Consider the following 5,864-nt stretch of genomic DNA (forward strand, 5'->3'; position numbering starts at 1 on the left):
AATGTGCTCCATAGTTTCTAATTTCATTTCCTTTGTCCATACATTATTCTGCTAAAGTTTAGTGCATATGATTCTATTTTTAGCCCTATGTATCAGATTACCTTCTCTCTTCACTCACCTATACTACAACAGTTAAAGAATATTCACTACTTGTGCATAGGTCACCATGGAGGATCTGAAAATGGGGCTCTTAGGCTTCTTGTCTAACTTACAAGAACCTCTCCCACTTCCAAAGCTTTAAATATTCCCAAGTCTTATTGATTATCCAATGCGGAATTAAAAATGTGCTTGAAAACATGGGTGTATGCTTATGTTTGTTTTAAACTGTTTAGGTGTTGTAAATTAATGTGCTCAAACTGATATATAAACACATATAATAGTAAATAAAGCAGCAGAGACAATGCAGCAATAAAACAGACACATGAACAACAATATTAATTTGGAGTTCACCCAAAACTCTTGGGCTACATCTCCTTGAGCTCTAGTCAACTCAACTAGGCTCTCTAGGATTATGGGAAAGTCCTTTTTACAAGTTCTCGGCTCAACTCCACTGTTTTACACAGAAACAATGGGTTTTGACACCATTTTATCCCTAGCTCTTGAAGCTCTCGACTTTCTGGCTCTCGGCTCTCGCTCTCGCTCTTGGCTCTGGCTGCTTTGGCTTTGGCTCTTAGCTCTGGCTCTGGCTCTGGCTCTTCGACTTTGGCTTCTTTGGCTCTCTGTAATTTACAACTCTTTGGCTTTTCACTTGAACTCCAAGTGACTCCCTTGGTTGCTCTACGCTTCATCTTTTGCTTGTTGCGCTACTTGTTTTCGTTCCCTTTGCTCAATTAAGCTCTCTCTGCTCTCAATTTCGCTAGATTCCTGCTTTGGCTTAGCTTTTTCATGCTCTTATCTCAGTGCTGCTTATTTTTTTTTTCTGTCATTTTGTGGCTTTTAGCCAATCGGTGTTGTCCATTTGTTTCAGCTCTTGGGCTCTCTGGCTCCCAGCCACTGTCCCTTCATCTTCCTTCTAGAGCATTCAACAATCATTGCTAAGGTCCCAAGGTATGATGACCACCTGTTTTGCAACGGAAAAGGTAATTGGCGCGTCGAAATTCCAAATATATCATTTCTCTGCTTACACAGGGAAACACATAGAAAGCCTGCAAAAATCCACCCAAACACGACTATCGAACTTCAAAAATTATGAACTCCGCCTTATTTTCCATCAGGTCCGCCTGAAATCGCTATTGCAAGTCGCAATGCCCATGTTTCATGGTTTTACCTTGGTATTTTAAAAATACATTAAAACATTAAAAAATCTCGTAAAAATGGCTTTAGCCAGATTTGAAATATTATATGTTTTCATTCGCAAACCCTTTCGGGTTCGTTTTCATCACATCGCATATATCGCGGGGACCCGTGGTAAGTCATATGGCGTGACCTATGCCGACGTCGATATCGGTGATCGCGGTATCGCTTGGCCCGGGATCCCACCTTTGCCTCATGGCATTGCCGATTGCAATTCGTCGATTTCGGCTATAGGCAATATCGCAATATCGCATCGCCCGGGACCTTTGCCTTGGGTATACACCGCCTGCCTCCGATTCAACCCGCTGATCCGATCATCGGAGGTCACTGATCGGGGGTGTCTTCCGCCTGACCCTAGTCCTCCTCTTTGCCTCACGCGATACGATTTTCCCTTATAAGGGTCTTTTGCCCATTTTTAAAGGATTTTTGCCTCTTTTCCCAAAGAACAAAGGTATCTTCTTTCTACAATAACTTTTGCATCCTAAGTCTATTTTTGCCCATTCAAGTTGCAACAGATTCAGGACAAGAAGATCTTTGCAATGGGGCTATTTCCAGGAACTTCATTGGACTTTCATTTTCCTTAGTGAGGAATACTAGACTTAGGAGTCTATCCAAAATCAATTTTGGATCACGCCTTCCCAGTAAAAGAACTTTTGGTCTCCAAAAGACTGATATACTGATCTAAACAGTAAATGAGAGTGACTCACCTTCTTCTTTCAGCCTCCCTACAATTACCTTACATAGTGCCTCTGAACCAAAGTTTCTGACCACTTCCCTTCTGTATGGGCTGGTCTTCCTGGGAAGAGTTTCCTTATTCTTTGCCTTTCTGCAAAATTCCTGCTTAGATGGTCACAGAAGGTAGTTTGAACTCTCTGCCTTGATCAGTGATCCAAGGTGGCTCCAACAAATGTGAATTACACCTGCTTCACAAAAACTTTCCTTTGTACCTATTTGAGAAGCTACCAACAACAACTGTTAACAACAATAGGCATACAGACAACAACTAGATGGACTAAACTCCTGCTTCAACAAAAGAAACAGATTTCACATCTTGTGAACACCTCCATGTCTTACACCTGCATACAAATGTTGGACTAGACAACAAGCCCACAAAACATGCCTTTTAAACAAATGACCCTTCAAGTCAAGCATGTAGAAAAGGACCATTAGGACTCTTTTCAAAATATGAAACACTTCATTATTATCTCCATCTTGGAGACCAAGATAACTTCTCCCAAGTCAACATTGCATCACATGCATGTCAAAGCAATTAACCCTGCAAGTTAATTACACATACATGTTCAAATACAAGGAAAACATCAACATCCTGGTGTTCATGCATCTCATGCTTATGCATGCATTTCATCCTTCAAATTTCACTTAAGCACATTGTACTTTCGAAGTTGAAATGAAATATAATGTTGCAGCAATAAAGTGTCTCCCACTCAATCTTTTCCATTCACCATCTTGGTAGAAACCTGCAACTTGCAACTCATCAACAAGAAATGCAAATAGATGCATCAATAGACATGTAACCTTAATTGGAAAAGAACTCTAACCATTTCTTACCAATCTAGTTCAAAGGTTTTTCCTTTGTCTGCACATCAGCATCAACATGTGAATCATTCTGAAGCACATCATTCATGGAAACTCCATTTCCATTTCTGCCATCTTTTCTTTCTACTTTCTTCAACTTTTTTGGAAGCATCGCTGGATTCAAAGTCCAACATTTTGCAGCAAGATGCCCTTGCTTATGATAGTAAGTGAAACACATGTGCATCCTCTTGACAACATGATTTGCCTTGTCCAATGGACCTTTGGGTCTTTGCTTATTTTCCTTCAAAAGTTTCCTGTATGTGGCCATTCTCTTCCAACATCTAGAAACATGATGGTTATCCAAACCAAAAAAGGAACATGCAATTACTTTCCCATGTTTATGTGGAAATTTACCATGTTTTGCAAAATCAAAAGGAATATGATTAGAACCAAATTTATACCTACCTCTTTCACCTTTATTTCCTTCATGAGGAGGTGAAGCAAATGAAGAAGTGGCTCCCTTTGGAACACCATCAATCTCTTCAAAATTGTTAGAGTTTCCACAACTCTCTGGTTCAAGTGTGTGCTTTTGAACACCTGCATCCTGCAAGTGATGTTTCAAGCCATTGCATTCCTCTTGAATACAATCTTCACACTCTGCAATGCAAACCCTTCTTGGAGCTGTTTCAATGGCCTTCATGGCAGCTTTGGAACTCTCTCCGTAAGACTGTCCATAGCCAAGACCCAAATACTTAGGCCTTTCTTCAACCATTATTGATTAAACAATACCTTGTGCATGCTTTCCCAAGCCCTTTCCTTCATAGCCCATCTTGGACATTTCAAAAGAACCAATATAAGCATTCTTAGAAGAATTTGAAGACAAACTGGAATGGTTTACCTCTTCTTCAAGCTGATACTTGATTAAGGCTTCTTTGGCAACAAAGAGCTGTGACTCTAACTCATGCACCTCTCCAGGTTCATATGTGCAATACGAAGTTGCCTCTCCATTTCCTGCAGTTTTTCAGCAAGCAACTACTTCTCTTCCTTCATGGAATTCAACTGCTCTCTAAGTATGTTGCTCTTCCATCCATCCTCATACATTTCTCTCACCTTGTCCATCATGATGAACAAGTCTTGATTCATGTCTCCATCAAAGAGTCTTGTGATGGAGAAGGAATTTGAGGATACACTTGAGGAAGTTGTCATTATGCCAATGAACAAAGAACTTCAAACAAGATTAATGAAGAGCTTATTTAAGCAACCTTTTGCAACAAACCTTTTGTGCTCTAAGGATTTCCTTGAGGTCCTTTGGGATAGAAGAATGCCTTCAACCCTTCTTTCTATTTGTCCTTCCTGGGCTGAGCTATCAATAGCTTTCCCTTCACTTCTGCAAACTCAGAAAATAGTCAGTCTACAAACAAGCATACATCAATCAGACAATCAAGCAGTCTTTGCTTTGTCACTCAAGAATTCTGATATAACTTTCTTTGAAGGTGGGGTTAACCAAACTTAGGCTCCGATACCACCTGATCTGAAAATGGGGCTCTTAGGCTTCTTGTCTAACTTACAAGAACCTCTCCCACTTCCAAAGCTTTAAATATTCCCAAGTCTTATTGATTAACCAATGCGGAATTAAAAATGTGCTTGAAAACATGGGTGTATGCTTATGTTTGTTTTAAACTGTTCAGGTGTTGTAAATTAATGTGCTCAAACTGATATATAAACACATATAACAGTAAATAAAGCAGCAGAGACAATGCAGCAATAAAACATACACATGAACAACAATATTAGTTTGGAGTTCACCCAAAACTCTTGGGCTACATCTCCTTGAGCTATAGTCAACTTAACTAGGCTCTCTCGGATTATGGGAAAGTCCTTTTAACAAGCTCTCGACTCAACTCCATTGTTTTACACAGGAAAAATGGGTTTTGACACCATTTTATCCCTGGCTCTTGAAGCTCTTGGCTTTCTAGCTCTCAGCTCTCGTTCTAGCTCTTGGCTCCGGCTGCTTTGGCTTTGGCTCTGGCTCTGGCTCTTGGCTCTAGCTCTGGCTCTGGCTCTTTGGATCTAGCTTCTTTGGCTCTCTGCAATTTACAGCTCTCTGCCTTTCCACTTGAACTCCAAGTGACTCCCTTGGTTGCTCTGCGCTTCATCTTTTGCTTGTTGCGTTGCTTGTTTTCATTCCCTCTGCTCAATTGAGCTCTCTCTGCTCTCAATTGCCCTAGCTTCCTGCTTTGGCTTAGATTTTTCGTGCTCCTGTTTCAACGCTGCTTATTATTTTCTTTTTCTGTCATTCTATGGCTTTTAGCCAATCGGCGTTGTCCGTTCATTCTCGGGCTCTCTAGCTCCCGGTCGTTGTCCCTTCATCTTCCTTTTGGAGCGTTTAACAATCATTGCTAACATCCCAAGGTATGGTGGCCACCTATTTTGCAGCGGAAAAGGCCACTGGCGCATTGAAATTCCGAAGATATCATTTCTCTACTTACATAGGAAAATACATAGAAAGCTTGTAAAAATCCGCCCAAACCCGTCTATTGGACTTCAAAACTTATGAAATCCATCTTATTTTCCATCGAGTCTGCCTGAAATCGCTATCGCAAGTCGCAATGCCCATGTTTCATGGTTTCCCCTTGGTATTTTAAAAATACATTAAAACATTGAAAAATCTCGTAAAAATGGCTTTAGCTGGATTTGAAATATTATATGTTTTCATTTGCAAACCCTTTCGGGTCTGTTTTCATCACATTGCATATATTGCATGGACCCAGGGTAAGTCATATGGCATGGCCTACGCCGACGCGATCTGCCGACGCTGATATCGGCGATCGCAGTATCGCTTGGCCAAGGTCCCACCTCTGCCTTGTGGCATCGCTGATTGTGATTCGCCGAATTCGGTGATCGGCGATATCACAATATCGCATCGCCCGAGACCTTTGCCTTGGGCATACACCGCTTACCTCTGATCTGACCCGCCGATCCGATCATTGGAGGTTGTTGATTGGGGGTGCCTTCCACCCAACCTTAGGCCTCCT

The sequence above is a fragment of the Pinus tabuliformis genome, chromosome 1_2 (assembly GCF_031772625.1).
Source record: "Pinus tabuliformis cultivar Carrire ecotype Pingquan chromosome 1_2, CPIR1, whole genome shotgun sequence".
In the NCBI taxonomy this organism is placed as follows: domain Eukaryota; kingdom Viridiplantae; phylum Streptophyta; class Pinopsida; order Pinales; family Pinaceae; genus Pinus; species Pinus tabuliformis.